Source organism: Octopus sinensis, linkage group LG11, assembly GCF_006345805.1.
Source record: "Octopus sinensis linkage group LG11, ASM634580v1, whole genome shotgun sequence".
NCBI lineage: Eukaryota > Metazoa > Mollusca > Cephalopoda > Octopoda > Octopodidae > Octopus > Octopus sinensis.
In genome coordinates this window covers 24,334,732-24,362,188 of record NC_043007.1, presented here as the reverse complement: position 1 = coordinate 24,362,188, position 27,457 = coordinate 24,334,732, and the positions used below count along the sequence as shown (strand labels likewise).

General features: G+C 39.6%; 1 protein-coding gene across 1 annotated transcript in view; it reads left to right on the top strand.

Moving 5' to 3' along the window:
• LOC115217463 (calcium/calmodulin-dependent protein kinase type 1) overlaps window positions 1–27,457 on the top strand; it is a 254,820-nt gene that overhangs the window by 160,805 nt on the left and 66,558 nt on the right. The gene's annotated exons all lie outside the window — the stretch shown is intronic.

Here is a 27,457-nt window from a genome sequence, read left to right as displayed (position 1 = left end):
TGACTCAGTGATGTGTATTTCATTTGTTAAATCAGGGGTTCTCAACCATTTTTATCCCTGGACCCTTTTGATTACTATTTTATTCTGGTGTACCTCAATAGCCATTCGATGTTTCAAAACTAATTTTATAGTGTTATTTATTACTGTTTTCATACATTAATTTGTGTAGGTTGAACTATGTAAAATGTTATAGATGTTTCTTGCAATACATATTGATACATACATCTAAAGCAAAATTTTTTCAATGCCCTTAGAATACTATTGTGGACTCCCAATTTACTATTTTACTGTGTGGACCCCCCAAATTTTATATGGACCCTGGTTAAGAACCACTTTAAAGGGAAATTTGACAAGACAGTCAGTCGCCCGCTGACACTCGATGCTACATTGAAGAGGCCAGGGAACAGATGGAAGAAGAAGAAAGAAGACATGCACTCAATACCAGAGCTGAAGACACATCCGAAAGGGGTGGGGGGCACCATGTCAAAACAGTAGAGGAGTAGGGGCTGAAACCGGACGTGGTTTCTCCTGATCATGTCTTGAGCTAACTGGATCCTATAAAGGAGCTTTTGTGGTAGCAGACCACGAAACATGGTTGAAATTCCTCAGAATCAACTAAACCTCTTTTTTTGTATTTATTCTATTTGCTGTTTGTTACTTGACCACTCAGTCAGGATTATAAAAAGCTTGACCTAAAACTGTATCATTTCCATCACTGCTTTATGCAGCTACTTACATATTTTTCCAGCCTGGCAGCTTACACACACAAATTAGTAAATAATATTTCCCAGTTTCTTTTTATATAGCTTAGCTTTTCAGTCAATGCAGAGTCATCTCTCTTGGTAACTGTTACCAAAGATAGTTATGAAGTTAGAATTGCATCTACCAGTCCATAGAGGATGAACCCATGTGGTTGAAAAGCAAACTTCTTAATTGCACATGGCCATGACTGAGTTTATATATACATACATGTATATATATGCTAACCTGAGTTAGATGAATATATTATCAAGGCACTCAATAATGATGATGATGATGATGATGAGCATGTCCCTTAGTGGCTGACGATATGTGCATCTTTGATGACATGCACTGTCATCAAAGTGACACTGGAGTAAAATATACGAAGCCCAGTATACCCATCATGACTACTCGTCTGATAAGAGTACACTAGGCACATGCATCACAACCATGTGTGCACGACAAGATAAACAGTGCATGACCTTGCAGGTGAGGCCCAGTTAGAATTTTCTTCTGGTCGAGTAGCCCATCCCGTTCAAAAGGTCCCTGAATAAGGTTTGTTTAAGGATATTGAACAAAACACCCATGTTTCCAGAGGTGACTTATTCGAACCCCAGATAATCCCTCTCAACAGATGGCTATTATGTTCCCCCACTACTTCTACTTGTGATCAGAGATGCACATATCGTCAGCCACTAAGGGACACACTCAACTGGTTACGGTCAAACAATTGACTAGCAAATCTGCGGTATTGAGCAAAATATTTGCTGTAGCCCATCTTTTATACCAAGACAAAACAATGTACATGATAACACTTCCAATCAGTTAAGATCAGAAGCCATGAGAACCACTGCCTGGTACTGCATCAGAGCATTTATTATTATTATTATTGTTGTTATTATTATTATTATTATTATTATTATTATTATTATTATTATTATTATCATTATTATTATTATTATTATTATTTTTATTATTATTATTATTGTGCCAAAATTTGAAACCAATATAAGCCCCAACTTTACATTTAAGACCCTGATTCTTTGAGATAGTGTTTTGAGAAGAAAAGTGTGTGTTATATGCCATGAAATATAGTAAGTTGCTTCAGGAATCACTTAACTATTGTAAATCATTGAATAGCTGCCGTTGTTTGTCATTTACCTGCAATACCTAGAGTTTTTTTTATTAGTTTTATGGCTAGCAGATTGAAATCAAGACCTGTCAAGACTATAATAAACACAGCTATTGTAAGGTCATTGCTCTGATCCATTAGCTAATTACAGTAGAGTAAGGTGTAAATTAACATATATAATAACGTAAGTCTTCTTGTAACATACACTGTGATTTCACACAATGTATTTTCACTTTTAAAACTATATCATACAACAACCTACCTAATATAAACTACTTTATATATGATGTATGTAAGATTGTTTATATTAGGTGGGTGGTGCTGTGATGTAGTTCATCATCATCATCGTTTAACGTCCGCTTTCCATGCTAGCATGGGTCGGACGATAGTAACACTGGGATAAAATATACGAAGCCCAGTATACCCATCATGACTTCTCGTCTGATAAGGGTACACCAGGCACATGCATCACAACCATGTGTGCGCGACATGGTGATCTCATATCAAGATAAACAGCACATGACCTTGCAGGTGGGGCCCAGTTAGAATTTTCTTCGGGTTGAGTAGCCCATCCCGCTCAAAAGGTCCCTGAATAAGGGTTGTTTAAGGATGTTGAAAGAACCACCCATGTTTCCAGAGGTGAATTATTCAAACCCTAAAGAATCCCTCTCAACACATGGCTATGATGCTCCCCCACTACTTCTGCTCGTGATCAGAAATGCACATATTGTCAACCACTAAGGGACATGCTCAACTGGTTAAGGTCAAACAACTGACAAGCAAATCTGTGGTATTGAGCAGAATATTTGCTGTAGCCCATCTTTTATACCAAGACAAAACAATGTACATGATAACACTTCCAATCAGTTAAGATCAGAAGCCATGAGAGCCACTTATTATTATTATTATTATTATTATTATTATTATTATATGTTTGACTTTTGCTTTGTATTTGTACAAGTTGACTCCAAGTCTCATCCAGAGACCTCAAGAGACAACAAGTTAGAACTTCATGTTGGTGTTATGCCTAGGATGTCATATATTTGGTTTTGTACATAGTATTGTTCTAGAGAGTATTATTATTATTATCATCATCATCATCATCATCATCATCATCATCATCATCATCATCATCATCATCATCATCATCATCATCATCATTATTATTATTCTAGAGAATATCATTATTATTGTTATTATTATTATTATTATTACTATTATTATTATTAGCCTATGTGATTTCTCTTTTTCTTTCTTTTTTCTCCTTTTTTTTATATTTATCACATTTAATTGAGTCATTAATTCTTTTCATTAACAATCCAAATATTATTCAACTCTTCTGAAACAGAATCTTCCTTGGTTTAACATTACTTCATAGTAATTGATTGCTTCCTAATCCCTGTGGTACTCATAATGAATGCCATCCTTGTTTATAAGAATGGTGGTGGAGATAAACACTACATGTGTTTTCATAAATATGAAGTAATTGCAATCAGTGCAGGCACGGATATGTGGTTAAGAAGCTCACTCAGCAATCATGTGGTTTTAGGTTCAATCTCTATAACCGTACACCAACCAATTCCTTGTCTGTGAATTTGGTAGGTGGAAACCGGGTTACACATCAGGCCTCGTGATTAAACTAAAAGCCTGGAACGTTCAAGCAAATGAGGGAGTGCCTTAGGGCCAGAGTAAGTAAGACCCATAGAGGCCCTAAAAACTTTTTTTTAATTTTGGTGCCCCCCCCCTCCCATATAAATGTAATTCAAAATATAAACAATAATAAACCATGAAAGTAAGATGGAAAATAATGTTTATTTTTATATTTTTCTACTCTTTTACTCTTCTACTTGTTTCAGTCATGTGACTGTGACCATGCTGGAGTACCGCCTTTAATCGAGCAAATCGACCCCAGGACTTATTCTTTGTAAGCCCAGTACTTATTCTATCAGTCTCTTTTGCTGAACAGCTAAGTTACGGGGACGTAAACACACCAGCATCAGTTGTCGAGCGATGTTGGATTGACAAACACAGACATACAAACACACACACACACATATATATATATATACATATATACGATGGGCTTCTTTCAGTTTCTGTCTACCAAATCCACTCACAAGGCTTTGGTCGGCCCAAGGCTATAGTAGAAGACACTTGCCCAAGGTGCCACGCGGTGGGATTGAACCCAGAACCATGTGGTTGGTAAGCAACCTACTTACCACACAGCCACTCCTGCACCTATACTTACCACACAGACACTCCTGATGAATTATATTTGGAAACTTTTCTCCTACTTGTTTTAATTATAAAGTCTTTGATGAATTCCTTAAAATTACTCTTACATAACACATCTGTTTCTGCACTTAGCAGAGATTAGGCATTCCAAATATTATTTTAGCAAGTTTAAAGTAATTTTTCTTTTGCTCCATTTCTTTGGTACTTCCTCCACCCATTCCCTTGATCCCCTAAGCATATTCTCATTCTGCTAAATGGTTAATCCAGTGCTAGGGTTTTTATATGATTACTTAACTTGCTAGAAGTATTTACTAAATTTTCTTCTAAGTCACATCCTGCCATATTCAGAAAAGGGACATATCGAATAATATGGTTTTGGGGTCATTACGCAACAATACATAGAAAAAAGACTGGATGATCACAGCTGGAAACTTTTTGATCATAGATCTGGTCAATCAGACCTGGGCCTAGAAAAAAGACTGGATGATCACAGCTGGAAACTTTTTGATCATAGATCTGGTCAATCAGACCTGGGCCTAGAAAAAAGACTGGATGATCACAGCTGGAAACTTTTTGATCATAGATCTGGTCAATCAGACCTGGGCCTGAAGAACAAAGTAAGACTCATGCTTATTCTGTTTAGACTCAGAACTGATTTGAACCTAAACAATGGAATAAGCATGTTTCTGTCTTTTCTGACTCACCACGACTGATTTAAGTGGCCTTGGGTTGATCAAAGGAGCTTCTCCTGTCTGGATCTCTCTCAGATTAAAAGCAAAACCAGTATATCACAGAGAGACAGTTGAAGTCAAATGTGTGTGTGTATATATATATATATATATAATATATATATATATAGAGAGAGAGAGAGAGGAGAGAGCATATATATATATATATCTTTTATTCTTTTACTTGTTTCAGTCATTTGACTGTGGCCATGCTGTAGCACTGCCTTTAGTCAAGCAAATCAACCCCAGGACTTATTCTTTGTAAGCCTAGTATTTGTTCTATTGCTCTCTTTTGCCGAACTGTTAAGTGACAGAGACATAAACACACCAGCATCGATTGTCAAGCAATGCTAGGAGAACAAACACAGACACACAAACATGCACACACACATGTATATATACATATATACGACGGGCTTCTTTCAGTTTCCGTCTACCAAATCCAATCACAAGGCTTTGATTGGCCCAAGGCTATAGTAGAAGACACTTGCCCATGGTGCCACGCAGTGGGACTGAACCTGGAACCATGTGTTGGTAAGCAAGCTACTTACCACACAGCCACTCCTACACACATATATGTATATGTATGTATATGTATATATATATATATATATATATATATATATATATATATATATATATATATATATATATACACATTATTTGTGAACAAGTTGTGGATACAAATGTTACCAGTTGCAAGCTCTTCATACCAAACACTAGCAAGCTTATGGGATCATCATGAGAGAATGTGTGCCATTTCGGGGCCTTCTCTTGATGACATTATTGCACACCAGCCCCCACCTCCTCACTGAGATAAGGCCCCACTTACTAGGCAGTTTCCATCTACCAAATTCATTCATTCACTCACAAGGTATCCGTCTGTATAGGGCTAAATTAGAAGACACTTGCCCAAAGTACCTTGCGGTGGGACTTCCATTTGAGATCTGTTTTGCCATCAAGGACTAAGCAACAACAGCAGTGACAGCTCAAAAGTGTTACTAAACCAAGTAGTTTTCAGCATTTGTATGTATAGTGGTTCTGATTATAATGTCGGACATCATGGACCACTGCTACACAAACTAGCTTTGACAGTATTTTGTCACATATGAAGTTCTTTTTTGCCTTATCTTGAAAACTTGCCATAAGTGAATATCTAATACTATAACATCTACAGCCTTATGTGGAAGCCTCTGTGTAATTGCTTGACCTTGTAAAAATAGCAGCTAAATCTCCCTCAAGTCACACACAAGCTTTTTTTTTAGAAAATGATACATTGGATTGCCTTTCTGATAAATCAGTTATAAATGGAATGATGTCTTTGAACTTGGGTCTATTTTACAAGGACTAAGATAGGTCTGAACAACAACAGTTATGGCTTATGTAAGCCAAAGAGGGAGCTTCTATGTGGTCAGTCAACCTCCTGGAAATAGCAGCCAAATCTCCCTCAAATCAGTGATTTAACTAGAGTGTGTGCCATCTGGAGCAGCCCTTGAGTTTTCCATTCCTTACCTTCTGGGTTCCCATGTCTGTACAGGCTTTTTGCAGCAGGTCCAAAAGTGCTGCTCCCATAAAAACATCACCCAGGGTAGACTGCTCCCTCAACAAAACTACTGTTTCAAATCACACCCTACCTATCTAAAAAAATTTTTTTTAAAGGCAGGACACTTTGGATAATATTTTTCTACTCTAGGCACAAGGCCCGAAAATTTGGGGGTGGGGGCCAGTCGATTAGATCGACCCCAGTACGCAACTGGTACTTAATTTATCGACCCCGAAAGGATGAAAGGCAAAGTCGACCTCGGCGGAATTTGAACTCAGAACGCAGTGACAGATGAAATACTGCTAAGCATTTCGCCCGGCGTGCTAACGTTTCTGCCAGTTCGCCGCCTTATTGGATAATGTATATGTATATGACACATTGGATAATAATTAAAGTAAAGTTACCTTCTTGAATCATACCGACACATACGAGCTGGTTTCCGAGTTTCATCCCATATAAATCCCCCAGCTGGATGTGACGCCAGTTTGTCACAGGATTACTCATTTTTGCCAGCCGAGTGGACTGGAGCAACATGAAATGAAGTGTTTTACTCAGCAACACAACACATTACCCTATCCAGGAATTGAAACCACAATCTTGCAATCATGAGTCCAACACCCTAACCACTAAGCCATGCACCTCCACTACAATGGATAATGTTTTAGTCCAGTTGCTGTCTTACGACATGGGCTTACTAGGAAAATGCCCAGGGGTCCCATGGATCGAGGGACCCTATTATAATTTATATATGTTGTGGCTTGCAGTCTAATAAGTAAATACAATAGGGCCCAATGTATTGGTTTGCACTGGGGCCTATAATGCTGCTAAGATGGCTCTGCATAGCTCTTGGGCTAAATTAAAACGACAACATCGTCTAGGTAACAGATGAAGGTCTAACACCTGCGGTCAAGATTCTTCTTTTGTCCTTGATGTAATTTTTAAACTGAAACCTCAAGTATCTTCCCTGGTAGGAAGCTAAAGATTTACTTTGTTGTTGAAGGATGAGAAAATACATAACAGTCACCGCTGCAGACAATCATTAGCTCGCAGCAAATTACAACCTTTGCTGTTTATAAACTATTATATATCAGGGAATGGGGAAAGGAGGGGGGGGTTATTTCTTTGAATTTCTTTGATTGTTTCTTCTTCTTCATCATCATCATCATCATCATCAATATATATATATATATATATATGTTTGTATATATACATGTGTATTTGTTTGTATGTGTGTGTGTATACATATATACATGCATGTGCATGTGTGTTTGTATACATATATACACGTGTGTGTGTGTATACATATATACATGTATGTGTATGTGTGTTTGTATACATATATATATACACGTGTGTGTGTGTGTATATACATATATACATGCATGCATATGTGTGTTTGTATACATGTATACACGTGTATGTTTGTATACATATATACATGCATGCGTATGTGTGTTTGTATACATATATTCATGTGTGTGTGTATATATACATATATACATGCATGCATATATATGTTTGTATACATATATACACGTGTGTGTGTGTGTGTGTGTATACATATATACATGCATTTGTATGTATGACTATACATATATACACGTGTGTGTGTGTGTGTGTATACATGCATTTGTATGTGTGTTTGTATACATATATACACGTGTGTGTGTGTGTATACATATATACATGCGTGTATACATATATATATATATATATATATATATACACATGTGAGTGTGTGTGTAATTGTCATTCATGTCTTTCTTGTGGAACCACTTCTCCAGCCTGAAAGTTAGAGATCCATCATACTTAAGATAAATCTTTCATATGAAGAGATGGAAAGAGATGAAGGAGTGGAAAAACTTGCTGTCAGAGATAAAAGAAGGAAAAAGATATAAAACAAACACTGAAACAGAAGGATGAAGAAAAATAATAGAGAAAGATTAGCTCCAGGAAATCAGCTGGCAAGACCAGCTCTTATAACAGGAGAGACAAGAGACAAATTTTTACTGTTGCAGAAAGACAGACTCTGATAGTGCTCTAATAGTGGCAGCAAATGTGCTGTTTTCTGATTGGCTGAAAATTCTGAAAATTATCAAAACTTTGAAAACCTGTAACATTTCTGCAAAAATTTTTCTGGAATAAATGAATAGCAAATGCAGATTCAGTGTCAAAATTACATCTATATGACATCATCATCATCATCATCATCATCGTTTAACGTCCGTTTTCCATGATAGCATGGGTTGGACGGTTTGACCAGGGTCTGAGAAGCCAGGAGGCTGCACCAGGCCCCAGTCTGATCTGGCAGTGTTTCTACAGCTGGATGCCCTTCCTAACGCCAACCACTCCTTGAGTGTAGTGGGTGCTTTTTACGTTCCACTGGCACAGGTGCCAGGCGAGGCTGGCAACGGCCACAATTGGTTGGTGCTTTTTTCGTGCCACCAGCATGGAAGCCAGTCAAGGCGGCGCTGGCGTCGGCCACGTTCGGATGGTGCATTTTACGTGCCACCAGCACAGGTATCACAACTACAATTTCCATTTGATGTTTTGATGTTGATGTACTTGATATGTTAAAAAGAATTTTTTTTTTAAAGATAATTGTAAACAGTGACAAAAACCACAAAGATCTGAGACCTGCTCCAACAGTGGCAGAAACAAACCCTGGTAATAGAAGAGACCAGATCTGATGCTAGCAGAGAACAGTTTCTGATAGCTGCAGAGACCAACTGGATTGACAAGAGACAAGCTTTTACAGTAGCAGAGGGATGAGCCCTGATAGTGGCAGAAACAAACCCTGGTAATAGAAGAGACCAGATCTGATGCTAGCAGAGAACAGTTTCTGATAGCTGCAGAGACCAACTGGATTGACAAGAGACAAGCTTTTACAGTAGCAGAGGGATGAGCCCTGATAGTGGCAGAAACAAACCCTGGTAATAGAAGAGACCAGATCTGATGCTAGCAGAGAACAGTTTCTGATAGCTGCAGAGACCAACTGGATTGACAAGAGACAAGCTTTTACAGTAGCAGAGGGATGAGCCCTGATAGTGGCAGAAACAAACCCTGGTAATAGAAGAGACCAGATCTGATGCTAGCAGAGAACAGTTTCTGATAGCTGCAGAGACCAACTGGATTGACAAGAGACAAGCTTTTACAGTAGCAGAGGGATGAGCCCTGATAGTGGCAGAAACAAACCCTGGTAATAGAAGAGACCAGATCTGATGCTAGCAGAGAACAGTTTCTGATAGCTGCAGAGACCAACTGGATTGACAAGAGACAAGCTTTTACAGTAGCAGAGGGATGAGCCCTGATAGTGGCAGAAACAAACCCTGGTAATAGAAGAGACCAGATCTGATGCTAGCAGAGAACAGTTTCTGATAGCTGCAGAGACCAACTGGATTGACAAGAGACAAGCTTTTACAGTAGCAGAGGGATGAGCCCTGATAGTGGCAGAAACAAACCCTGGTAATAGAAGAGACCAGATCTGATGCTAGCAGAGAACAGTTTCTGATAGCTGCAGAGACCAACTGGATTGACAAGAGACAAGCTTTTACAGTAGCTCAAGGGATGAGCCCTGATAGTGGCAGAAACAAACCCTGGTAATAGAAGAGACCAGATCTGATGCTAGCAGAGAACAGTTTCTGATAGCTGCAGAGACCAACTGGATTGACAAGAGACAAGCTTTTACAGTAGCAGAGGGATGAGCCTGATAGGCAGAAACAAACCCTGGTAATAGAATAGACCAGATCTGATGCTAGCAGAGAACAGTTTCTGATAGCTGCAGAGACCAACTGGATTGACAAGAGCCAAGCTTTTACAGTAGCAGAGGGATGAGCCCTGATAGTGGCAGAAACAAACCTGGTAATAGAAGAGACCAGATCTTATGCTAGCAGAGAACAGTTTCTGATAGCTGCAGAGACCAACTGGATTGACAAGAGACAAGCTTTACAGTAGCAAAGGGATGAGCCCTGATAGTGGCAGAAACAAACCCTGGTAATAGAAGAGACCAGACTGATGCTAGCAGAGAACAGTTTCTGATAGCTGCAGAGACCAACTGGATTGACAAGAGACAAGCTTTACAGTAGCAGAGGGATGAGCCCTGATAGTGGCAGAAACAAACCCCTGTAATAGAAGAGACCAGATCTGATGCTAGCAGAGAACAGTTTCTGATAGCTGCAGAGACCCACTGGGATGACAAGAGACAAGCTTTTACAGTAGCAGAGGGATGAGCCCTGATAGTGGCAGAAACAAACCTGGTAATAGAAGAGACCAGATCTGATGCTAGCAGAGAACAGTTTCTGATAGCTGCAGAGACCAACTGGATTGACAAGAGACAAGCTTTACAGTAGCAGAGGGATGAGCCCTGATAGTGGCAGAAACAAACCCTGGTAATAGAAGAGACCAGATCTGATGCTAGCAGAGAACAGTTTCTGATAGCTGCAAGACCAACTGGATTGACAAGAGACAAGCTTTTACAGTAGCAGAGGGATGAGCCCTGATAGTGTCAGAAACAAACCCTGGTAATAGAAGAGACCAGATCTGATGCTAGCAAGAGACAGTTTCTGATAGCTGCAGAGACCAACTGGATTGACAAGAGACAGCTTTTACAGTAGCAGAGGGATGAGCCCTGATAGTGGCAGAAACAAACCCTGGTAATAGAAGAGACCAGATCTGATGCTAGCAGAGAACAGTTTCTGATAGCTGCAGAGACCAACTGGATTGACAAGAGACAAGCTTTACAGTAGCAGAGGGATGATCCCTGATAGTGGCAGAAACAAACCCTGGTAATAGAAGAGACCAGATCTGATGCTAGCAGAGAACAGTTTCTGATAGCTGCAGAGACCAACTGGATTGACAAGAGACAAGCTTTTACAGTAGCAGAGGGATGAGCCCTGATAGTGGCAGAAACAAGCACTGATAGTGCAAAGACCAGCTCTGATAGAGGAAGAGACAATCATCATCATTGTCCGACCGTGGTCGAGACAATGGAATTTACCATGCTACTCCAGGCTTCACGGTCCATCATAGCATTACGGAGGTCCTGTTGCTGGATGCCTGTATCCCTGGAGATTACATCAGGGTAGGAGAGTGTGCGCCCTCTGGTATTGCGAGTAGATGGCTTCCAGAGGAGAAGAGTAGAAATTACTTCTTTTTCAGCTCTGCAACAATGTCCAGCAAACTGGACTCTCCTACCTTTCACAGGAGATGACACAGGTGGTAGTTTCCCATATATTTGCATTTTGGTTGGATGGCGCTTTGTCAGTGGCAGAAACAAACTCTGATGGTGGCAGAGGTAAGCTTTGATAGTGATGGAAATGGGCTCAAACAGCAGAAGAGACAGGATCTGAGAGCAGCAGAAACTAACTTTCATAGTAAAGACTTCCATTCCAAGTTATTTTACCATCCATAGACAATCTTTCTCAACCTAACTATTTTCTTCTTGCATCCAAAATAGAATTGTAGAAACTCAGTGGTGGTTGTTAATATTGTTGTTGTTATTGTTGTATTTGTTTAGCTCTAAGTCAGCTCTGAACCAGCAAATTTATGAGCAAATATATTCCAGCAATGCTCATTCAGTCTATATTTCAGACATCTTTATATATAAAAGTGAAGTTGTGTGAGTGTCTGTCTCCTACGATTTAGATTCCTAACTACTCCCACATTTTGCGGTGCAGTTTAACCAAAACCGGGTATCTTATAGTCGTGATTCTGGGTATCAGCACGCGTCTACAATGAGTCTACAATTAAAAAAAAAATTTACCATAATTTTTTTCCATTTTAATGCATTTTTTCGCTATTATATAAGGGAAGTAACTCTCTAAAAATGTCTACGATGAGTCAACGATTTAAAAAAAAATTTACCATGATTTTTTTTCCATTTTTAATGCATTTTTTTGCTAATGTTTGGCTATAACTCTCTAAAAATGCTTATATAGTTATTTCCCTTACAAACCCGAGCAACGCCGGGCGATACTGCTAGTAGTGTATAAAAGACAAAATCCTCCAATGTGTCCTGTAGTAATACTTCATGATGTAGTAATAACTCAAGATGATCTTTGTGTTAGTGATGATATTAATATTGCGGTTTATGTCATAAAAATTTAGTAAATTCAAGAGATGTGAATTCGTTTTTAATGGTGGAACTTTGAGGCAAATAGGGCTGTGAATAAAAGCATGTACATTAGATGAACAACCCTTTCAGATCGAAAAAGTCAAAGGCTATCCATGGAACTTGAACCTACATCTTCTGTAAACTTGATAAGTGTTCTACCATTGGACTAAAGCGTGTCATTATTCACACATAGTGTATCTGGGCCTATATTATCCAGTGTCTCCTTTCTGATACTTAATTTATTGACCCCAAAAGGATGAAAGGCAAAGTTGACCGTGGCAGAATTTGAACTCAGAACGTAAAGACAGATGAAATACCTATTTCTTTACTACCCACAAGGGGATAAAAACAGCAGAGACAAACAAGGACAGATAGACGGATTAAGTCGATTATATCAACCCCAGTGCATAACTGGTACTTAATTTATTGACCCCGAAATGAATAAAGGTAAAGTTGACCTCAGCAGAATTTGAACTCAGAACATAACTGCAGATGAAATACCACTAAGCATTTTACCCAGTGTGCTAACGTTTCTACCAGCTCGCTGCTTTAAAAGTTTTACTATTTAACTAATTTCTAGTTTTTTTCTTTTTTTTTTTGGAGGCGGGGGGAGAAATATTTTGTGTCCTTTGACAGTCTTACCAAAATAGTGTTTCTTTACTTTTAAAGATGAAGTTTATGTCTCAAAGTATCTTCCAGTATAATATCAATCAATATTTTATAAAGCCCAATATAATTTACATTGCTAGAGACAGATAAAATTATTAGCAGAAGATCTTATATAGCAAAGATAATTGTCTTTGAGAATTCATATCAGAAATCTTTTAATAAGATTGGCACGTTATATCCAATCTGGATAAGCCCAGGAGATGGTTCTGGAGTAGATTGTGAATGCTGTGAAATTAAAAGAATATGGAAGAACGCTTTGGAGTGGAAAATACATTGTGATATCATCACAGAAGAAATGGATGAGGAAAGTTTAAGATAGAACAGTACTTTGAGCTACAAATTAATGATGTGTAGCAGTGATAGTGGTAGGGTGGTGATGGCTGTGGTGGTGGTGGTGGTGGTGGTTGCAGCGATGACAGTGATGGGTATGGTGGTGGTGGTGGTTTTGGTGGTTGTGGTGGTGGTGGTGGTGGCAGTGGTGACAGTGATGGATATGGTGGTGGTGGTGGTGGCAGCGGTGGCAACGGCGGTGGCGGCGCTGGCGGCGGTCGTGGTGGTGGCGACGGCAGTGGCAGCTGTTTAACCCCAGGTCAGTTCAGTACTCAGAACTGGCAGGTTTACGGTTTAGTTAAATGTGTCACTACCATGACCATCCTCTCTGCTTAGGACTAGCTTGGACTACATCATCCAATGTGTCCTTTCTTTAAGACAGTAAAGTGCAATTTCATTTTAGCAAGTCAAACAAATATGTAGCAATGTCTGTCTGTTTGTCTGTGACTGTCTGTCTGCCTATTTGTTTTATCTTCTGCCTAACCGCCTTTGAATAAGTACACCTGTTGTTAGAAATATTCCAGCCATGACCATCTCATCTTAATTTCATTCATAGTATTAATCAAGATCTGCACTGTACAGTGGAACCTCTTTTAAAGATAGTAATGTGTGATTTAAAGGAAATTTGGCTGCCATTTCTAGCATGTCTAATGACTACATAAGAAGTTCTCTTGTTTGTTTGTCTGTGTGCCTTCTTCTCTTCTTATTACTGTTGCTTAGTCCCAGGTTGACCCTAATCAAGTAGATGTAAATCAAAGGAACTTTTGCCTGGCATGCTAACAATTCTGCGAGCTTGCCATCTTCATCTTCTCTTTAACTGTCTCTGTTTCAGTCGTGTGACTGTGGCCATGCTGGAGCACCACCTTTGATCAAGCAAATCGCCCCCGGGACTTATTCTTTGTAAGCCTAGTACTTATTCTATCGGTCTCTTTTGCCAAACTGCAAAGTTACGGGGACGTAAACACACCACCATCGGTTGTCAAGCGATGTTGGGGAGACAAACACAGACACACAAACATACATGCACACACACACACATATATATATATACATATATACGACGGGCTTCTTTCAGTTTCTGTCTACCAAATCCACTCACAAGGCTTTGGTCGGCCCAAGGCTATAGTAGAAGACACTTGCCCAAGATGCAATGCAGTGGGACTGAACCCTGAACTATGTGGTTCGTAAGCAAGCTACTTACCACACAGCCACTACTACACCTATATGTCATTAATATTCTTTTATTAGATTCATTCATCAGACTGCAACCATGTTTATCTTTGTGCCTTACTCTTTCTCTCTCTCTCTCTCTCTCTCTCTCTTCTCTCTCTCTCTCTCAAATCTGAATCCCTTTCAAAATTAACTTTTAAGGGTCTTTAACTGTTATTGAGGTCTGTTATGAGCCCTTGGACTCAGGACTCAAAAGGTCAAAGCTTGATCCAGTTTCCAAGGCATGTAAGAGACAGGTTTATAGTTAATCACATTGACCCCAGCATACATCTCAATTTGATAAATATTTTTATTGATTTCTATTTGTTGAATTGCTAAGTTACAGAATTTTGTTTTTGCTTTCTTTTGTTTTTACCAGATAAAGGGATGCAATTTGATACTTCATTTTAGCTTGGTAAACAGCCACTTACACGGCAACATGCACACACACACACACATATGGGCGTACCCCATGTTACAGAATTGTGTTCCTGACAATCAAGCAATAGCATTCAATTTTACACAACTCAAGCATACTTTCCCATTGACTTCCATGCTTGTTCACTTCCATGTAACAGAAAATTAAGGGTCATGTTACAGAATTCCATGATATGGCAACATTTTCAAAGACACAACGTTTCTTATTTCTTTATTGCCCACAAGGGGCTAAACATAGAGGGGACAAACAAGGACAGACAAAGGAGTCAAGTCGATTACATCGACCCCAGTGCGTAACTGGTACTTAATTTATCGACCCCAAAAGGATGAAAGGCAAAGCCGACCTCGGCGGAATTTGAACTCAGAACGTAACGGCAGATAAGATCAACAAAACAAGTACACTATACTATCCAGTGTGAGATAAATATCATTTAATATATATAGTATTTAAAATAAGAGCTACTAATAGTTGTCTTTGGGGGGGGGTTGCATTCTATGCCTTGACCCGAGCAAAGAACAGAGCTCACCTCTTTGAGCTGGGAAATGAATGGAATGCCAGGTGTGTGTCTCATTGTGGCTACCCACTCCTAAAAAAAATGGTGAATAGGCCTAGGTATATATATATATATATGTATATTAATAGGGAGATGTACTTGCATAGCAAGTGACCTGATCTGAGATCATGTGCTGGAACAAAAGCAATTGCAGCATGAAAGGTGTTTATAAGCCATTTAAGAAACACACAAATACCGTGCTGCACGGAATTTTGTCAGTGAACATTTCGCAGTCTCAAAGCGACGAAAATATTTTGACAAATTAAATTTAAATGTTGAAGTGAATCTAACGGTTTTTGTGTGTTTCTTAAATGGCTTATAAACACCTTCCACACTGCAATTGTATACTAATAGTTTCTTACCATAGAGACACTGAGATTAGGCAGATTTATGTCACACGTCTCGTTTCTCCAAGCTATCTTCAGGCTCAGGGCACACTGGCTGAAGATTGTTTGGAGGCACAAGGCGTGCTATATAAATTTGCCCGCGAGCTGGCAGAAACGCTGCGAGGCGGCGAGCTGGCAGAAACGTTAGCACGCCAGGCGAAATGCGTAGCCGTATTTCGTCTGCCGTTACGTTCTGGGTTCAAATTCCGCTGAGGTCGACTTTGCCTTTCATCCTTTTGGGGTCGATAAATTAAGTACCAGTTACGCACTGGGGTCGATGTAATCGACTTAATCTGTGTGTCTGTCCTTGTTTGTCCCCTTTGTGTTTAGCCTCTTGTGGGTAGTAAAGAAATATATATAAATTTGCCCGATCTCAGTGTCTCCATGACAAGAAACTATTAGTAACTCTTTATTTTAAATATTGTATACATTAGATAATATACATATCACCAGACTTACCGTTTCCATTCAGATTCCATGCTCACAGTGCTGTACAGTGAGATTGAACTCGGAACCACTTAAATAAACACAATATACTCTTAACAAGGTTATGCGAACATTTTAATCACATGACTATGCCAATGACTATTGTCTGATTCCTCTCAAGAAATCTTTTCTCAAATGCAATTAAATCTACTTTGCTTTGATCCATTTCAGAAATTCCTCGTTTTTTTTATTTCTAATTATCTTTTCTAATTAATTTAGTTTTTTTTTTTATTATTTGAACTAATTTCCATTGATTTTTTTTTTTTTATGTAATTTCATTTCAAGCTGATTTCATTATGGTCTCTACAATATTCTGTGTGAACGAGTGAGCAGAGTCCCCATATGTCATGGAGTAGATTTAAATACTCCTAAAAGTGTCCATTTTCATGTAGCACCTTTCAAGCCATGTAGTCTGGTCCATGAAGCCTGTATTCCCTGGTATGGGTGTAGGCATGGCTATGTGGTTGAGAACTTTGTTCCACATCCATATAGTTTTCTGGTCAGTTTCACTATGAATAACCTTAGGTAACTGTATTCTTACAAAATCTTGGGTCAAAGTTGTGGGACGATAATTCAGTAGACAGTGCTATAAGGAAGTTTGTCTCCAGAGCTGTTTTTTTGCTTATGTGTCGGACTTAATCCATCATGTAATTTAACTCCATCATTTAGGCCTTGGGGGACTTTAGCAGAATCGTCTCTGTTATAAGCCTTCAGGACAAGTTTATCACAGTTTAGGAGAACTTGGTTGTCATGATATGTGAGACATCAGCTGTTCTCTGTGTTGTGCATCTGGTCCTAGAAGAAATTCTTGTCATCGAGCGAGGTCGTTGCCAGTGCCGCTGGACTGGCTCCTGTGCAGGTGGCACATAAAAAGCACCATTTGAGCATGGCCATTGCCAGTACCACCTAACTGGCCCTCGTGTCAGTGGCACGTAAAAGCACCCACTACTCTCTCAGAGTGGTTGGCGTTAGGAAGGGCATCCAGCTGTAGAAACTCTGCAAGATCAGATTGAAGCCTGGTGCAGCCATCTGGTTCGCCAGACCTCAGTCAAATCGTCCAACCCATGCTAGCATGGAAAGCAGACGTTAAGCAACGACGACGATCTGAGAAAAGCCAGATCATCCCCAGCTCAATAGGATTCTTCAATTTGTTCAAAAGCTTATTTGCCTTCACCAACAAGTTCTCCTTGACCTTGGCTTCAGAATTTGTCACTTGTGCCTCATGTACAAATGGTAGCAAAGATCCTCCTTCAGACTCAGCTTCACAGTGGCAACTCAACAGCCATCTTTCTTGCCAAAACCTGGCTTCCCTTGCTCAGATCTACCATCATCTTGTCCTGTGCTGTTGGATGAACTCCTGCATACAGAATGCCTGTTGTGTCCCTTTCTGCTGATCATGGCTTTATAGTTTCCATTGCATTTGTCCATGCCATGTCTTATATAGCCTATACATCTGTGTATACCAGGAATCAATTATATGTATGTAGATGTTTTATTCTACACATGTTTAGGAGATTCATTTTATAATTATAAACATAAATATCAATAATAATGCAAATATGAGACCCCCTTCGGTCACGACACAGACCATGGGATTGCGTCTAGAAAGTTACCTTCTGAGGCACAAGTGTGGGCAAGGTTTTTATGGAAGACTAGCATGGCCAGTATGCATGGGCGACCAATGTTATCCAAGGGAAAGGCAAAGGCCTATACAGCTTGGCACCAGTGATGTCGCAACTCATATCTACAGCTGAGTGAACTAGAGCAATGTGAAATAAAGTGTCTTGCTCAAGAACACAACACGCAGCCCAGTCTGGGATTCAAACTCACTCTGGGGGTCAATGTAATTGACTATCCCCTTCCTGCAAAATTTCAGGCCTTGTGCCTTTAGTAAAAAGGATTATTATTATTACTATCATCATCATTATTATTATTATTATTATTATTATTATTATTAAGCGGGGAGCACTCTGTCGGTTACGACAACGAGGGTCCCAGCTGATACGATCAACGGAACAGCTTGCTCGTGGAATTAACGTGCAAGTGGCTGAGCACTCCACAGACACGTGTACCTTAACGTAGTTCTTGAGGAAATTCAGCATGACACAGAGTGTGACAAGGCTGGCCCATTGAAATACAGGTACAACAGAAACAGGAAGAAAGAGTGAGAGAAAGTTGTGGAAGAAACAGGAAGAAAGAGTGAGAGAAAGAGTACAGCAGGGTTCACCACCACCCCCTGCAGGAGCCTCGTGAAGCTTTAGGTGTTTTTGCTCAATAAACACTCACAATGCCCGGTCTGGGAATCGAAACCGCGATCCTACGACCGCGAGTCCGCTGCCCTAACCACGGGGCCATTGCGCCTTCTATTATTATTATTATTACTATCTCCACCTTAGCAATGGTGGAGGTAATGTTTTCAGTCGTGTTTGTTTGTCCATGGACAAGATATCTCAAGAACCGCTGGATGGATTCAGATTTAACTTTCAGTGATGTTTGACCTCATGACTGGCACGAGCTTTTAAGAATCATCTCTGGCTAACTGCTGGTGTTGCCTTGGCAGAGGTTAGCACTCTCTGAGTGCTCTTTATTATCATCATATCATCATCATCATCATCATCATCATCATCATCATCATCATCGTTGTTGTTGTTGTTGTTGTTATTCAAGCAGTGAGCTGTCCAAATAGTTAGCACACTGGTCAAGCTGCTTAGTGGCATTTTTGTCCGTCTTTACTTTCTGAGTTCAAATTCTACCGGGTTCAACTTTGCCTTTTCATCCTTTCAGGGTTGATAAAATACAGTGCCAATCAATTTCAGACCTTGTGCCTATAGTGAAAAGGGTTATTATTAGTATTAGTATTATTATTATTATTATTATTATTATAATTATTTACTTAATGAACAGAATATTGATTCTTCGTTGATCCCTTTTTACCGTTAATTCCCATTTATATGTCTTTCATTCCTGCATTTTCTTCTAAGACATTTCTTCTGATGTTAATCACCAGTTATCGATCACTCTCTCTTTCTCCCTTTCTCTTTCTCCCTTTCTCTTTCTCCCCCTCTCTCTCTCTTGCCTCCTCTCTCCCTCTTTCCTTCCCTCCATATCTGTTGCTCTTTCTTTCTATCTCTCCCTCTCCTTTTCTAACTCCTGCCTCTCCCTACCTCCCTCCTTTCCTCCTTTTGCTCTCCCTTTCCCTTCTTCTGTTTGTCTGCTTATCTGTCTCTCATTTTCTCTCTCTCTCCCTCTCTCCTTCATGTTTATCTCTCTCCCTTCTTCCCTCTCCCCCACCCTCCTGCATTCTGTCTGTCTCCACATCCCTTTTTCTCTCCCTCTCTTGCCCTCTCTCTCTTTCCCCTCACCTTCTCTCTCTCTTCCTCTCGCCTTTTCTCTGTATCTGTCTCTCCACTCCTACTCTCTCTTTGTCTCCCCATTCTCTCCCTCTCTTCCCCCTACCCCTCTTTCTGCCTCTCTCTCTTTCTCTCTCTCTTTCTCTCTCTCTCTTTCTCTCTCTCTCTTTCTCTCTCTCTCTTTCTCTCTCTCTCTTTCTTTCTGCAAAACTACACAAAACAAGCAAACACTCACCTCACCGTTACACCACACTACACAACACTATACCACAGAGCTACAACACCGTGCAGCACTATGGCAACACCACAATACACCTACATCACACTACTACTACATCATATACCACTACATCACTACACCACTTCAACACTTGCACCACACTTTGCCTGACTGTTTTCCCAAGCCCCCTCTGGTCGTCATTCAATTAAAACCTCCATTCTTATACTAGCCGCCACCACCACCACCGCCACCACCACCACTACTACTACTACTACCATCAACGCTATTACTACTACAACTACTGCTGCTGCTACTACTACTACTACTACTACTACTGATGCTACTGCAGTTTCTGTTATCATCATTACCACTGCTACCACTACTGCTACTGCTGCTACTAACACCACCACTACTTCCATCATCACCACCACAATTCTTACAATAATTACTACTACTACTACTACTACTACTACCACTACTCCTATGACTACTGCTATGATTACAACCATGACAACCAGCACCTTTACTGCCCCCCCCACCACCACTTCTACTACTACCACCATCACCACCACAGTCACTACTACTACTACTGCTGCTGCTGCTGGTAATACTACTACCACCGCCTCCACTACCACCACTACCACTACCACCATCTCCACTACCACTCCCACCACCATCACTAATACTACTACTAATTCATTTATTGAACACTGTTCAATAATGATCACATCAATGTTATTGATTTTTTTACACCCCGCCCCGCTGCTCTCCAATAATTCGCATGAACCACTCTATAATAACTATGCATTTTTCAGGCTTCATTGATCTAATATGATCTAATATGTTTGTGTGTTGTTCTTTGTGTGTGTGTGTGTGCATGCACATGTGTGTGTGTGTGTGTGTGTTTGTGTGTGAGTAATTATCTGACTTTATACACATGTATGTTTAAAACTGCACACACATTCATCTCATTTAAACATACACATACTTACATATCTATGTATGTGTATATATATGTATATATGTGTGTGTATAGTATATATATGTATATATGTATGTATATATATATATATATATATATATGTATGTATATATGTATGTATGTATATATATGTATATATTGTTATATATATATATATATATATATATATATATATATATATATATATATATATATGTAGATATATATTATATGTATATATGTATGTATGTATATATATATATATATATATATATATATATATGTATTATATATATATATATATATATGTATATATATATATATGTATATACATATGGTGTATATATATTATATATATATATATATATATATATATATATATATATATAATATATATATATATATATATATATGTATATACATATGTATATATATATATTTATACATACAGTAATCACTTGCCCATATTATGGTTCACCTATTGTGGCTTAAACTTACATTGTGTATATATATATATATATATATATATATATTATATGTGGTTGTGTGTGTGTGTGTGTGTGTGTGTGTGTGTATAGTCAGTATCATCATCATATATGTATATATATATATATTTCGTTATTGCCCATAGGGGGCTAAATGTAGAAAAGGCAAACAAGGACAGACAAAGGGATTAAGTCAATTACATTTACCCCAGTGCATAACTGGTACTTATTTAACTGACCGCAAAAGGATAAAAGGCAAAGTCGACCTCAGCAGAATTTGAACTCAGAACATACCAGCAGACAAAATACTGCTAAGCATTTCGCCTGGTGTGCTAATGTTTCTGCTAGATCACTGCCCAAGTGTGTGTGTGTGTGTGTATATAAGGAGGGGCATAGGTGTGCAGTTAAGAACCTTTGTTTTCTGCCTCATGATCCCATTTAAATTCTGCTGCACAGCAGCCACAGATTAGAGAAAGCTTTGCAAGTGAATGAAGTTCAATAGGTGACAACTGTATGTATGGAAGCCTATTGCACACAAACACACACACATATACACGCCCTCTCTCTTTTTCTCATACACATACACACTCTCACACACTCATGCTATGTATATATATATATATATATATATATATATATATTCACTGGCACTTATGCCAGTGGCACATAAAAAAACATTTGAGCAAGGTCGTTGCCAGTGCGGCTGGACTGGGTCCTGTGCAGGTGGCATGTAAAAAAACACCATTTGAGTGTGGTGTTGCCAGTGCCGCTGGACTGGCCCTAGTGCTGGTGGCATGTAAAAGCACCCACTACACTCTCGGAGTGGTTGGCGTTAGGAAGGGAATCCAGCTGTAGAAACTCTGCCAGATCAGATTGGGGTCTGGTGCAGCCATCTGGTTCTCCAGTCCTCAGTCAAATCGTCCAACCCATGCTAGCATGGAAAGCAGATGTTAAACGATGCTGATGGTGATGATATATATATCATCATCATCGTCATCATCATTTAGCGTCCGCTTTCCATGCTAGCATGGGTTGGACGGGTCAACTGGGGTCTGTGAAGCTGGAAGGCTTCGTCAGGCCCAGTCAGATCTGGCAGTGTTTCTACGGCTGGATGCCCTTCCTAACGCCAACCACTCCGCGAGTGTAGTGGGTGTTTTTTACGTGCCACCTGCACAGGTGCCAGACTGAGCTGGCGAACGGCCACGAACGGATGGTGCTTTTACGTGTCACTGGCACGGGGCCAGGCGATGCTGGCAACGGACACGGACGGATAGTGCTTTTACGTGCCACCGACACGGGGCCAGACAGAGCTGGCAAACGGCCACAAACGGACGGTCCTTTTACGTGTCACCGGCACGGGGCCAGCCAAGGCTGGCAACAAACACGAACGGATGGTGCTTTTACGTGCCACCGACACGGGGCCAGACAGAGCTGGCAAACGGCCACGAACGGACGGTGCTTTTACGTGTCACCGGCACGGGGGCCAGTCGAGGCTGGCAACGGACACGAACGGATGGTGCTTTTACGTGCCACCGACACGGTTGCCAGACAGAGCTGGCATATATATATATATATATAGGCGCAGAGCTGGCATATATATATATATATATATAGGCACAGGAGTGGCTGTGTGGTAAGTAGCTTGCTAACCAACCACATGGATCCGGGTTCAGTCCCACTGCGTGGCATCTTGGGCAAGTGTCTTCTGCTATAGCCCCGGGCCGACCAATGCCTTGTGAGTGGATTTGGTAGACGGAAACTGAAAGAAGCCTGTCGTATATATGTATATATATGTGTATGTATGTGTGTGTGTGTTTGTGTTTGTCACCCCACCATCACATGACCACCGATGCTGGTGTGTTTACGTCCCCGTCACCTAGTGGTTCGGCAAAAAGAGACTGATAGAATAAGTACTGGGCTTACAAAGAATAAGTCCCGGGGTTGATTTGCTCGACTAAAGGCGGTGCTCCAGCATGGCCGCAGTCAAATGACTGAAACAAGTAAAAGAGTAAAAGAGTATATTGATGTGAGATAGCAAAAAAAAAAACAAAAGAAAAGAAATCAGTGTGCTGAACAAAAAGTGGTTCTTTTGATCCATCTCGGTTGCTTGCCTTAACGCCCGGTTCATTTACCTTTTCATCTTGCTCCAAAGTCAATAAAATAAGTTCCAGACTAACTTGTAGCCAATGTAATCAGCTAATTCATTTGAAGGTGTCAATGACTTCGCTGAAACAAAGAATGAAAAGAAAAGAAATGAATATACATATATATATGGACATATATGTGTATGTGTATACATGTATTTTATATATATATATATATATATATATATATATATATATATATATATATATATATATATATATATATATATATATATATAATGTATATATATATATATATATATATATGTATATATATATATACACACACACACATATATACATATATATAATATATATCGCAATCACACATACACCAAGTGTGAGTGACAGAGACACATACATGTATTTTGTGTGTGTGCACATATATATGCACTGGTTGTTTTGAGTACTGTTGGTAATATGTAATCCAATGGATCTTGGTGCATGGTTAGGTCATCATTAGCTAAATGGCAATAAGTCCACCAGATTAGCCAGCAATGATAGTTAACAGAAAATCATGAGAACAAAAGCAAGTCCTCTGAAAAACAAGTGATGAATCCAGCAGTGTGGTCAACAACCTATGAAATAATGTAACAATGGTGCACAGCTGTGAAGAAATACCTTGGATCTAGTGATTGACCATTCGTTCATGTCAGAACATGTGTCAGTGAGAAGAGTAGAGACCTGCTGACTGTAGCAATGTGGTATCTTGTCGAAGTGTTTTCTGCTATAACCCCAGGCCAAACGAAGCCTTGTGAGTGGATTTGGTAACTGGAAACTGAAAACAACCTATCATGTGTCTGTGTGTGTACATATATACATATATATGTATATATGTATACTCTGGTATGCTCCTTTACTCCCTTATTTGTTTCCGTCATTTGACTGCAACCATGCTGGAGCGCTGCCTTTAGTCAAACAAATCGACCCCATGACTCATTCTTTGTAAACCTAGTACTTATTCTATTGGTCTCTTTTGCCGAACCATTAAGTTACAGGGACGTAAACACACCAGTATCAGTTGTCAAGCGATGGTAGGGGGACAAACACACACACAAGCACATACACACACACACATATGTATACGACAGGCTTCTTTCAGTTTCCATCTTCTAAATTCATTTGCAAGGCTTTGATCAGCCCGAGGCTATAGTTGAGGACACTTGCTCAAGGTGCCATGCCATGGGGCTGAACCCAAAACCATGTGGTTGGTAAGCAAGCTACTTACCACACAGCCACTCCTGTGTTTGTATATGTGTGTATGCATGTATGTAATGCATAGTATGATATTCTATAAGCAGTATAGAACTCCATTGGTTCAGAGAGTAAAGATATTATAATAAAAAAGGCGGAGAGCCGGCAGAAACGTTAGCACACCGGGCGAAATGCATTGTGGTACTTCGTCCGCCGCTGCGTTCTGAGTTCAAATTCCGCCGAGGTCAACTTTGCCTTTCATCCTTTCGGGGTCGATAAATTAAGTACCAGTTACGCACTGGTGTCGATGTAATCGACTTAATCCGTTTGTCTGTCCTTGTTTGTCCTCTCTGTGTTTAGCCCCTTGTGGATAGTAAAGAAATAGATATTATAATAAAAAACACAAAACCCTTTTGAAATACAGCTACTCAGGGTTTCCCAACTAAAATATTAATTTGGTTCACTATTCATCAAACTGGTTAAAGTAAATCTCTTTATCAATAAACAACCGATGACTCAGGCCTTTCCTGTATGCACATGCAGAGATAAATCGAAATATCCTCCAGGGCAGGCATGCAATGATATATCTTCTGTTGTTTATGTAGCACAGGTACCAGCAGGCTATGGCAATGACCAGATCGAGGCTAAGTGATATATTGGATCTGTGAGCAGAAAATTGAAATCCAGATAAACAACCATCTTTCATCTTTCTACATTTAGACACCCCGCAAGAAAAGACCTGCAGCAACCATCTTGGCATTAATCTGGAAACTTGACGATGATAATGATGACAAAGACGATGACAACGACGATGACAACGATGATGATGATGATGATGACGATGACAGTGACGATGCTGATGACAACGACGACGATGATGGCGATGACAACAACTGTGACAACGATGATGATGACGATGATGACGATGATGATGATGATAATTATGACAACAATGACAATGATGATAATGATGATGATGATGACGACGACGATGACAACGACAGTGATGACGATGATGCTGATGATGCTGATGATGACGATGATGATGATGATGATGACAACGACAACGGCGACAATGACTATTATTATTACGTTTGACTTTTGTTTTGTATTTGTACAAGTTGACTCCAAGATTTCTTTGTAGTTATCAAACGTATGTGCTGTTAATTAGCTCACTCCTTCGACATTGCCTAAACCGGTGCATGGTGTGTCACGCATCAGATGTCAAAGTGAATTGCAGAGCACAATATGAAATGGAATGTTTTACTCAAGAACACACCACACCACCCAGTCTAGGAACTGAAACCACGATCTTGCGATCATAAATGCAATACCCTAACCACTAGCCCATGCATCCTCAATAATAATAATGATAATAATAATGATGATAATAATAATAATGATAATAACTGTTGTCTCTTGTTGTAATAATAATAATAAAAGTAGCTTGCTTACCAACCACATGGTTCTGGGTTCACTCCCACTGCGTGGCACTTTCAGTAAGTGTCTTCTACTATAGCCTCGGGTTGACCAAAGCCTTGTTGTATATATGTATATATGTATATATATATATATATATATGTATATATATGTATGTATGTGTGTGTGTGTATATGTTTGTGTGTCTGTGTTTGTCCCCCCAACATCGCTTGACCACCGATGCTGGTGTGTTTATGCCACCGTAACTTAGCAGTTTGGCAAAAGAGACCCGATAGAATAAGTACTAGGCTTACAAAGAATAAGTCCTGGGGTCGATTTTGCTTGACTAAAAGGCGGTGCTCCAGCATGGCCACAGTCAAATGACTGAAACAAGTAAAAGAGTAGATACACACACACACACACACACACATAGATAGATAGGGAAAGAGAGCTTTAGATTAGCAGAATGAAAGATTAGTATAAACAAATATACATACACATTCACACTGATAGTAGCTATAAGCATACATATCTTGTAAAATTTCTTTTTGGCCTTGTAAATAAACACATGATTGTTAAAAGATTGGCTTTCCTTGGGAACTCCTGTATGCTAATGGCCTAGTTCTCATAGTCTGAATCTGTTGAACAATTAGAGAAGAATTTCCAAGAAGCAAACCTAGAATTAAGAGGTCTTAATGTAAACCTAGTAAAGTAAAAGTTTTAGTAAGAAAGAAGACCAAACTTTATTTCCATTTAAAAGACATACATACAAACGTACTCATATATATACATATCATCATCATCATCATCATCATCATCATCATCATTATCATCGTTTAACGTCAGCTTTCCATGATAGCATGGGTTGGACGGTTCAACTGGGGTTTGGGAAACCAGAAGGCTGCACCAGGCCCAGTCTGATCTGGCAATGTTTCTACGGCTGGATGCCCTTCCTAATGCCAACCACTCTGTGAGTGTAGTGGGTGCTTTTTACGTGCCACCGGCACAGGTGCCAGTCGAGGCTGGCAAACGGCCACGATCGGATGGTGCTTTTTACGTGCTATACATACATATATATATATATATATATATATATATATATATATATATATATATTACAG